This window comes from Netta rufina (assembly GCF_964035555.1).
Source record: "Netta rufina genome assembly, chromosome: 7".
In the NCBI taxonomy this organism is placed as follows: Eukaryota; Metazoa; Chordata; class Aves; order Anseriformes; family Anatidae; genus Netta; species Netta rufina.
This window is the reverse complement of record NC_140130.1, coordinates 21247873-21258700: the sequence shown is the minus strand read 5'-3', so window position 1 is coordinate 21258700 and position 10828 is coordinate 21247873.

Below are 10828 nucleotides of genomic sequence, written 5' to 3'. Positions count from 1 at the left end.
TGAAAGGATCCTTTAAAAGCAAATATTATAGAAGCACAAAGGTAAAGCAGTCAAAAGGGGATCACATTTAAAGCCACACAAGTATTGTGAAAGTGTGAAGTGTGTCTTTCAATTCAAATGCAAGTGTTCTAGATACAGTTTCATTAGGAATTCTTTAATCATACTTCCAAAAGCATGTACTGTGCACAAACCTGTTTCTTATCACACAGACCTGTTAATCACTGGTTCCCTACTTATTCCAGAAAACAGCAAAAATTGGTGTTACTTTCCAAGAGTTCATCACTTGATACTCTGGATGTTGTCTACCCCAAAATTCAGATAGCCTTGTTTAGAAAAATGAAAGTACAGCTTGTCATTTGATAAGGACTTGAGCAACTTCCCTGTTGGAAACCTTACAGATCCAGGAGCAAAAATTGCATTACCTTGCAAGGCTTTTGCACGTCTGTACCTTATAGTGTACCTTATAAGTGCCGTACCTTATTCCCTAGATTGACACAGAGCATTAGTGCAGTCATAATCACCATTCCTTGAGTTCAAAACAAGAATACCAAAGCTAAATTTTAAGTAAAAAGAGGCATACAGACCTGTGGGATGGAGTGTCTGCTTTACCAAAGGTTTATCTTAGGTTTGTATAGCAAAAAGAAAGTTTGTAATGCATAGTGCAAGAACGAAGGGACAGCAGCAACAGCAATGCTTTGCTGATTGTGTTTTTGCTTCAGGAAGTCATCTTTACTTTAGGAAGCATCAAAAATAGAAAAATGAGATGATAGGGAGGAGAAGAATAGGAGTGAATCTAGCTGGATGTGAGAATAAAAAACGTTGTGTATTAGAAACATAAGACTTTTTCTCCATTGAAAATGAAGGAAGAAAATTTGTTTTTAATAAGGAACTTTCAGTAATCCAGTGACATATATTTGTTTTCCATGAATTGGCAAGAATTGTTACTAGGATAGGAGACCTGGAGAGGTCACTTACATCATGCTATTTATTCTACCTCATGTATTGTGCCATTGAATGTACAGCAGGAAGTGTGTCCTGCCAGTCTTTCTGTGATATTTTAAAAAGGGCTAATCAACATGAAATCTAAGCTTAGTGTACCTTGATGAGTGAGTTACTTTCTCATCTGGTAAAGATGTGAATTACAGCAACTGCTAGAAAGGAAGGAGGACATGTGGAGAGCAACAGGTCTCAGAAATACAAGTTTCCAAGTGTTTTAAAGCCTTAGAGATGCATAGACTTGAATAAAGTAACTTTAGAGAACAGCGTATATGATAGTGGAATAGCTGCATATTTTCTGAATTAGGTCACATGAAATGCTGAATTAGCTCATCCCTACCTCAATGACTTCAGAGAGGAGCCAATAGCGTGTTTGAGTTATCTGACAACTAACAGTTCAACCATGAAAGCAGACTAAAGGCACAACTGGACTAAAGGCACAACCTGATAGTCATGTACCCTTTCAAATGTTTAATGTTATTGTTACTTTCCTTCTGGGAGTCTATCTCCATCAATTAGTCCTCCTGTTGAGTGTGTCTTGGGAGATAAAGAAGCCATCTACTACTGAATTCTGACATTGACTCATCTAGAACTGGGCTCAGGTTTCAGAATTCATTGTCAGTCTTCCTTAAGTTGAGTTAGAAGTTGCCATAGCTTTGTCAGCTAGGTAAAATACAACTCTCAGACACTTGGGTTTGGATTTGCATTGCTATCATTGCACTGAAGTACTAAACAAAGAAACCAAACCCAATGCCACTAAACTTTATTGAACATTTAGTTATCTATGAAACTAGTGCTAGCAATACTCATGCTTGAACTTGGCTACTTGCTAAAGAAAGAAAAGAAATAAATAGAAATTAAAGTGCATTACGGTTTCAGAACAGCTCAGATTGCTTTGATCCAAAGAATGGCACTGATTTGAGATGAGGTCTCTGCAAGCTTCTGGGGAAATCTTATTACAAAATTCTCTTTGTTTTCATGATACTTCTGGATTCATGCTTGTTCCTGAATTGCATTATGCATATGATCAAAGGTACTCTTTGTTTTCTTGGAAACAAATGGGTATTTAAAGGAAAAGACAAGTAAAGGAAGACTTCAGAAATCAATTTAAATTTTAGTCTTAATAATTGAGATACTAGTCTATTTCAGATATTCAATAACTGGAATACTAGCTGGAATAGTAGCTGGCTACCTTCAAGAAAGGATGTTCAGTGGGAAACGGGAATATTTATTTATTCCTGGGGAGGAAGTTAAAAATCTTCAGGTTCACGCTTAGCCCATGATCATGAACAACAAACCAGTTTGTCTGCTTCTCAAGGGAGAAACCCTTATATATCCATGAAGGTGTGTAAGACCTTTAGTAGAACAAAAATGGAAAAGATGACAGCTTTATCTTAAAGGAATTTCTGAAGTGAGCATTCTCTGTTTAGTGAAACAGAGTTTTAAGAAGTTCTGGGACTGACTAAGGAGCTCTTAATGCAGAACAGCAAATGCTAAAACATGAAATTAAGAATGAGCTTCAGTGAGCTGCCGTGAGGATTTCTTAGATGATTAAGAATCACTATGAGGAAATCTTGCCCACAGAGATTTACCTGGGATCATATGACAAGTTAATAGCTGTGCCAGGAATACAGCCTGGATCTCTTGGCTTCCAGTCCAGTGCCTTGTCCACTGCCAAAACCAAATAAGGTGATTAACAAAAAAGCATCAACATGGATTTTGGCAAAAATGGGAAGCCATAATATGTTTGAGATGACAAATGCCAGAAGTCTGTTAAATTCACCTCTTAAACACATTCAACTTACAAGTACATTAACAAATCTTGGTTGGACAAATGAGCAAAAGTAAGGAAATGTAAATTTCCTAGTTAATCTTCTTTTAGTTACTCAGTTCTGTAATTCATACAAATGTCTCCTGCTTATCAAGAACACTTGCAAACTAGATGGGGAAGAAAACACTTCTGTTGAGATCTTAGTTAATTATGAGAAATCGTATGTCCCACTAATTTTAGTAATACCTTTTTTTTGTTTGTTTGTTTGTTTGTTTGTTTGTTTGTTTGGGACATTTTCCCTGTTTGGTTTATTGTCATTTCGAGATATTTTCCATCATATTTTCAAGGAGCCTACCTGATTTACTATGTCCCTTTTAACTTGAGTTACAAAGTTTTACAAGTTCAATAATAGTTTTTCTTGCTACAAAAAACAAAGTTCTCAATGAAAAAGTCTTTTATATGATGATTGATAGGTCTACTGTATTTCTGGTTTTGAAATTCACTTTGTTCTTTTTTTTTTTCTCTCCAAAGAATAGTGTCAATATTACATTCTATTCAGACAAGTCCACTATAGGCACTCCGATGTCAAAATGTTTCAAAAACATATAAAAAATAAAGAAATGAATAGAAGCTTCCTTGTTCCTTAAATTATTACTGTGTTACCCTGAACTGTAAGTGAACCCTTTTTGCTTATAAAAGAAGCAGCTGTTCATGCGATTGAAACCATGGTTCATTACAAGCTGACCTCAAATTCAGGAGTAAAACTTCCTCTATTTTACTACAACTATTCAGACATGGACTAGAGATAAACAATAATCAAAATCAGGATGAAACTTGACTGGGAAACCCTCTATACTCTTTGGCAGAATTATGGCAGCTCTTGGATCACCGAGAGTGATATAATGTTAAATGACCCTAAAACATTCCCTTCTCAAATGCAGCAGGTCCTTGCTGCCAACTCTGTAGCAAACAAAGGCTGATTGTAATGACTCCTTAAGCATAAGAGTATAGAAACTTTAATTATCACATTTTTTCACATTAAACGTTTACAGAGAGTCAAGATGTAAATGGGTCTTTTTATGTTCATTTTGCACTTATTTTTGGGTAAATTGTTTTTAAAACGAATCTTCCCTGTGTCCTATTTGAGTTTTATATCTCTCCTAAATGGTTTTGTTTCTTAACCAGTTTTGTAGTTGTGTTGGATGTAAAACTAACAAAAGTAAGCTACTGTGACATACGTCTAGAATAATGTCATACCATTTAAAAAAAAAAAAAAGTAAACTAAATTAATGCTCATTACTAGCCCAACTGTCTTTTATAAATGAAGTAGGGCAGTGACATAGTGCCTTGGATGTATGTTTCTCTCTTTTGGTCTATTGTGTTTGTTATCCCTCTTCTGTAGCTCCCTTGTTTGTTGTTGTTCAATTTTGAGACACAGCAATCCTTTCTAATATTAGTCATGACCCATATAATGAGACTTAGAGATAAGATCTTTTACTATTAACTGGAGTGCCATATAAGATTTCTTTATTATGTACAAATAGCAGATTCTTTGTGAATGTGTGTTTGCCATGATACATTTAATTACATGGATTTGGGATAAGAAGTTTGAATCAGTGAAATACAGTATGCATCAAATAATAATATTAATGATTCTTGTTCAGTAATTTGGACTTCTTCCTTGTATTATAACTGTGTTCAGACAATTCTTTTGGGATCTGACCTAACTTAAGTATGGGGATTTAAAAAATTTTGCAGTAGGAATATATCTCTGGGCTTGTAAAATGAGTTGTGGAAATGTCTTAAGAAATTGCAGAAGGAAAAATTTGAGCCATGTGGGGCAGAAACTGTTCTCCTGTGTTTAGAAATCTGCTGGCTGGGGTTGTGTAATGCTGTTCTGAGATAACCTATACACAAAAGCTGATACTATCTCCCACTGATGGATAGTTTTCCTTATGCCTTACTCACCCACTGAAGTGCTTGTGGTGGTTGACTCTCATTATTAATGCATGAAATTGTTGATTACCCACAGGTTATGAGAGGAGGTTTTTTTTCCACAGATGACATTTAAATTGTTTGGTCTCTGAATCTTTGGGAAAGAAAAATCACTCTGTTGAAGTCTCATTTTTAGGGAAGATCATTGACAAGTTAAAACTTCAGACTTCTCAGAAATGTTTTCTTAAGTTTGTCGGATTTTATTTGCTCATAATGCATGCACTGCATACAGTGTCATCTTCCCTGTTCTGTAGAATTCTGTGTCTTCTTTGTCTAGGTGTCTCCTGCTATTCCTGTAAATAAGCCAGGAGGAGACCAGCTACCTTTCACATCTGTCTTACTAATTCTGCTGTGTGGTTTGATCCTAGCACCTTCTGACTTCATTAGATTACTCATGCCTGCTTGACAGAATAACAAGGAGTCTTGCTTGGAGCTACATATGGAAAGAGGCTAAACTAGATAGGTGGTGTTTGTTTGTTTTGTTTTTTAAAAAAACTTTTCTTTCTTAAGCTATTACCTTACTGGTGCAAACTCAACCATAGTCTAAATGGGGAAAACAAAGGAAAGGAAGGGTGGAGGCTGAACGGTTGTGACTATGCTGTATGACAGCATCATGCTTAATGCTGACCATAGCTGTCTATTGCAAAATGACTACCCTTCTCTTTGTCCAGACTTTAGGGATGAGTCTCCCCACAGGCTGCACATATCCTGTTTTCAATATCCTACAGTTTGTCTCTACTTGGCCCATCTTGATTGCAGCTGCTGGACTTATTCCATCTAGTTGTGCCCTATTTTCTTGTGTTTTTACTCTTACAGGCCTTTCTTCCTCTTTGTTTTTGAACTTCTGTCTTATGTGCTTTCAAGACAGACTTTGATTTTGATTCCGGTCTGGTCTCAGTCCTGGTGATTACTTATTCTATTTTTTTTTTTTTTCCTGTAAGAGTGTTAGTATTTTAGATTTGAAATAATTTTCACTATTAGAAAGTGGAATTACGGTCATTAGTTAAGTATGTCTACCTTGAGTGTAGATAGCACTGACCATACCCAGCAATGTTCAAGCTCCCTTGGCCGCCACTGTAAGAAGAGTAATGGATGTCCTCATTTTCAGCCTCATGTCTCGTTGTTCATCACCACAGAAAAGTATCCAATGGATCCATTGCAGTTGTTTGATGTCAGCCATTTGTCTGTACTATTCCTGAACTCTGTGTGAGGAACTCCTACAGAAGGAAAAAAGCAGAGGCTGGTGAAAGCTTCCTGCTAGCTCTGGCTTCCACTTAAGGAGGAAGCCAAGCTCACCCATAACCTTTTGGACCTGTCTTTGTGGTCAATTAACTGGTAGGGCAGTACTTCCACTTAGTGAAGCTTTAATGGTTCAAGGCAGCATGTTGTGGTTTATTACATCCTCTTGTTACCTGACTATGAAGTGAGTCAGCAAAATGTATCAGCTTTCTACAGGGGGGACTTGTTTCTTTTATAGGCATCTGCTCTGCTAGAAGTGTCTAAGCAATCTTACTGTTAAGATAGGGACCCCAGTTACTTAGATACTTTTGATGAGTGAGCACCCCCCTTGGTACTGGTGTAATCAGCAAATTACCAGACCTTTTTTGATATTCATTGGGCACAAGCTCATTTGTCATCACTACTTGCTTAACCTCTAGTCTACTTAGTCCATAGATGACTGTGGTATTTTAGATAGCATCAGCTCCTTTCAAGATTCTCTTGTGGGACATTTCTAGGCAGAGCAGGTCAGCTAGTCTTCTTGTATTTTTTATTGATTACTTCTGCTTCTATGAGAACAGCTGGAACTTAGCAGCAGCTTCTGGAAGTGCCTTTCAATAACATTGAAATACACCAGACAGAGATTATTGAAGAAATGGGTTAGGACAGTGTTTTTCAGTTGGAAGAGATGTATGAATCACTTGAAATCACTTCATCTGCTCCTAAAATGAAGCCATATCAGTTCCAAGAAAGGGCACAGAAGATGTGCACTCTATTAGGAGAGTAGAAAAATGAACAGAATTGCCCAGTGAAATAAGTATCTTTTTACCCCTATAAATGGCCTGAAATCTATGTGATCAGGAATACTGTTTTGTCTGTTGCTCTGAGCGTAGGGTTCAGAGTGCTCCGAAGCCAAAAGGAGCACATTCTCCTTGCCTGGTGGGAGTAGTGTCACCTGAACCACTGTTTCTGTTGCTTACAGCATTCTGGATTGTCCTGTGTGTTCTCTTGTCAGTCCAGGCTTTAACAGCCTGTGGGTAAATTTAGGTGACAGTGTGATGGTACAACTTGCAGACAGTCTACCACCTCCTGTCTCCCTCTTCAGTCTCTTAGATGAATTTGATAGATAAAAGAATTTTTGTAGTTTTAACCTTTCTTCCCCTTTTCAATGGCTTGAGTTAAAAAGTGAGGTGTCAAATGTAATTTTTAATTTCCTGCCTATTTCATTTTAAGCCACATCTTTTTGCATTATTTAATCAGTATGATATTTTAACATGGCTGGTGACAAGTGACTCTTAGGAGTGTTTAAGAAACACAGAAAGTATCTGCAATTTAAAAAGCAAATGATGCCTTGCAAAACTGAAAAGTATAAAGAGCAAGGTAGACTTATTTTTCTCTATATTATTAAAAGATAATAAAAAATGGTTATTTTAAAGCAGTTTAGGGTGGACTTTTAAAAGATGATAAATATCATATGTTCTTGGAAGATGCTAGCCTTAGATGTAGCTCATACAGATGAGAAAATAGTTTAAAATGGGAGGGACAGTTTTAATTTAAGAGACTTGTAATATCTGGAGGCATTAAAAACTGGTAATCAAAAAAAAGTTATCCACTGCTATTCATTAATAGTAAAAACAAACAAACAAAAAAAGCTAATACGTGCCTGTATCAAAACCTGATATTAGGATAAAGTTTACACAGAATTTAAATAGCTGCTTTTAAAGTTGGCTGTAAGATACACTGTTTGATGTCATTCATGGCCCCTCTTTTAGGGAAGTTAGATTTCCCTGTGGTCATATTGGATTGACTCAGGAAAACATAGAGGGGTCTAAACATCTCAGAGGGAGGTCTTCTATTGCCTGATGCAGAGACTGCTCACGTAGTGCAATAGATTATACCCTTTTTCAAAGAGTCAGAACAAAACCACCCCTCCATGACCAAAATCAAAATATAAGATACCTTAAACGTGTTAGCCTTTCAGTGCCTTCTTTGTTCTGATACTGCACCATCTGCCACATGCTGCACTGTAATTCTCTTAAGTATTTATTTCTGTAGTGTCTGCAAGTTTGTGCTATGTATGTTAGAAACACATAAGATGGTGAAGCTGTAACCAAAGACGTTAAAAGACAAACAAATGGGATACAAAGGGAGGAAGGACATTTGTATTTATTTCTCCTTGTCCTTTTCTATTATTTTGTTTTGCACCTTCTGCCGCTTTATGTAGTTACTCTAATTTCTAGCTGCTTTCTGTAGCAACTGGGCATTTAATTGCACACACATGCCTGGTCTGTTTTGTAACCCTTTCTTAATCTGTCATGCAACTTTTATGAAGTTTTCCATTTACTCCTAGTTTTCTTCCATTTTCACGCTTGTGTACAACATTTATTTCAGCTGTAAAAATAGTGTTCTGCTTCAAACTGTTTGGTTGTCCCAAGCCTTTTGGAGAATCAGTCTGTAGCATGTAGGTTTTTGTTAAAAGTGCTCATTAGTCTACTAGTGGTCTTGCTGTGCTGGGTGTCTGTCATGGTCATGAAAGATGTAGCTAAAGCAAGAATGAAAACCTCACTGTGTTTACTCCTGGTTTACACTGTGCTTTCTAGTTCAGGGTGTTGCAGCCTGAGACATCTTTTACTTGCTTGCAAGAGCATGGACATTGTGATCTGCGTGTGTCCCCAAACACAGGCAGCTACCCCCATTTTCAGGATGCTGGTGTCCCTAAGTAGAAAAGTACAGTGGACTTTGATCTCTTCTGTGGTTATAGAGAAGTTAGCAAAGAATGTAGGCACTAGGTTTTGCAATTCAAATATCTTAAGAGACAGATTATTTGCAGAGGAGGAGGACATAAAATAAATCATTCTACTCCTGTAATGTTAGCTGATATTTGTCTCTAATATGAATTAAAAAAAAAAATAAAAATGCAGTCTTTCAAGGAATACTGATAGCTGGCCCCTGAACTGACAAGCACTGCCATGTTCTTCAGTGGCTACTCATGGCTTATTTCATAATTGCATTGCTCCTCCCACCAGCCCCACTTCATAAAAGTTATACTATTCTGCAAACTGTCAAACTGTTAATGAAATGAACATTAATAGTTTCAGAACTATTACTAAATGAACCAAAGAACTAGGCTGGCAAAGCCATGTTTCAGCTATAAATTCAAGATCTGTGAACTGGCTTAAATCCAAAGACTTTGTAGTTTTATGCTACTGCATTTAGGCTGCCTTTTTTTTTTTTTTTTTTTTCTCCTCGTTATAGCTACTTCTTTTCTGCATGGAAAATCAGACTATGCAGGGCAGGGAGCAGTATGAGTAAAATGGCTTGGATCTCGGAAGTCCTTAAAAAGTTCTTACTAAGTTGTTGGCATGAAGAGATTTGTCAGTTATTCTACATTACAGCAGTAGGACAAACTTGCTCTGATTCAGGAGTCCTGGCCTAAAGCTCTGAAGAGCAGGCTTTCAGAAGTTGTAAGTTTTGGCAAGGTCAGTGGGTCAACGAGGTCAAGTCTACGTTCATTGTGAGCAGGAAGCCCACAAGTGGGTGCAGTGGTCAGACAGGATAATGGCATCTGGTGAAAATAACATTGATATGTTTTGTGACCAGATCAGATGTAGAGTGTTATAGTAAAGACTGGTTGGATAAGTGAGAACTGTAATACGCATGCAAATAGCATGTTTTCCTGATGCACTAAGCATCTTGGGTTTATACGGAGGCCCACTTTTGTAGTTCCACATGGATGAATGGTTATACATATTTTAATTTTATTTTTCTGTCTAGGGTTTTTCTAGGGAGGTGAGGTAAGGGGGTTGTCAAGCTTGTGAAAAGACTCAAATGCTGCCTTAGTGGCATTTGAGATCTCTTTCCTTCATGTTTTTGTTTGTTGTTTTATTGTTGTTTGTTTTGTGTGTGCATGTTTCCTTTGGACTTTTAAACCAAAGTGACTTGAAAAAGGTTTAGTCTTTAAAACATTTTTTTCCTTGACACATCTTAAAAATCATTGACCTTAGATGAGATTAGAAATACATTATTACTTTGGTTGTGTTTTTTTTTTTTTTTTTCCTACATTTTTTTTTTTTAAGCTGCTACATTCTGCTTAGCTTAAGTGATGAAGTACTCATACTCACCGTTGATGAACTTAAGGTACCTTGCAAGACACTCAATCCATCTTTTCAACCAGTCAGCACTTAAAAATAAGAAAAGTCTTGTCTGATCATCATAATCTTGAATGTTTACAAGTGATTAAAGATTTTTTTTCCTTTTGAACTGTAATACCAAACTGGCTCAATAGAACAGAAGAAGCAGATCATGGGGCCAGACATCATCTTAAAAATGGTGGGAACATGTAACCTCTCCATGGCTTTGCCATTGCTGGCTGAATGCTTGGTCCCTCTTGTATTCCTAGTCTTTATCTCAGTAGAGATTCCCAATCCTATTATCCTAAGGACACATCTGCCTTGTTTAACATTAGCCAAGGTTAGTATCATTGAACTTGGTGCATTCGCATAGTTCAGTATAATTTAGCACAAAGATATGTCTCAGGTCCCAAAAGGGAAGGATAGTACTGATGATAATGTGGGGCTGCACTCTTTCTCAACAGTTTGTATATTTGAGTATGGCACTGTTTTGGCTATGGTAGTAGAGAGTTTTTGCTTTTTTAAATGCTCTTCTCAGGCAATGACTCGTTAATTGTTACATTGAAGTCTCAGAGAAAGTTTGTTCTGGTGGATTAACCTTGGATCAGTATTTAAGAAATCTGGCTCCTCTGGTTTCTGACCTGTTTGATGACAATGAGCAAATCATCTTATCACCCTGTGCTTGATACTTAGCTAATAAAGCATGTTCTTATGCACT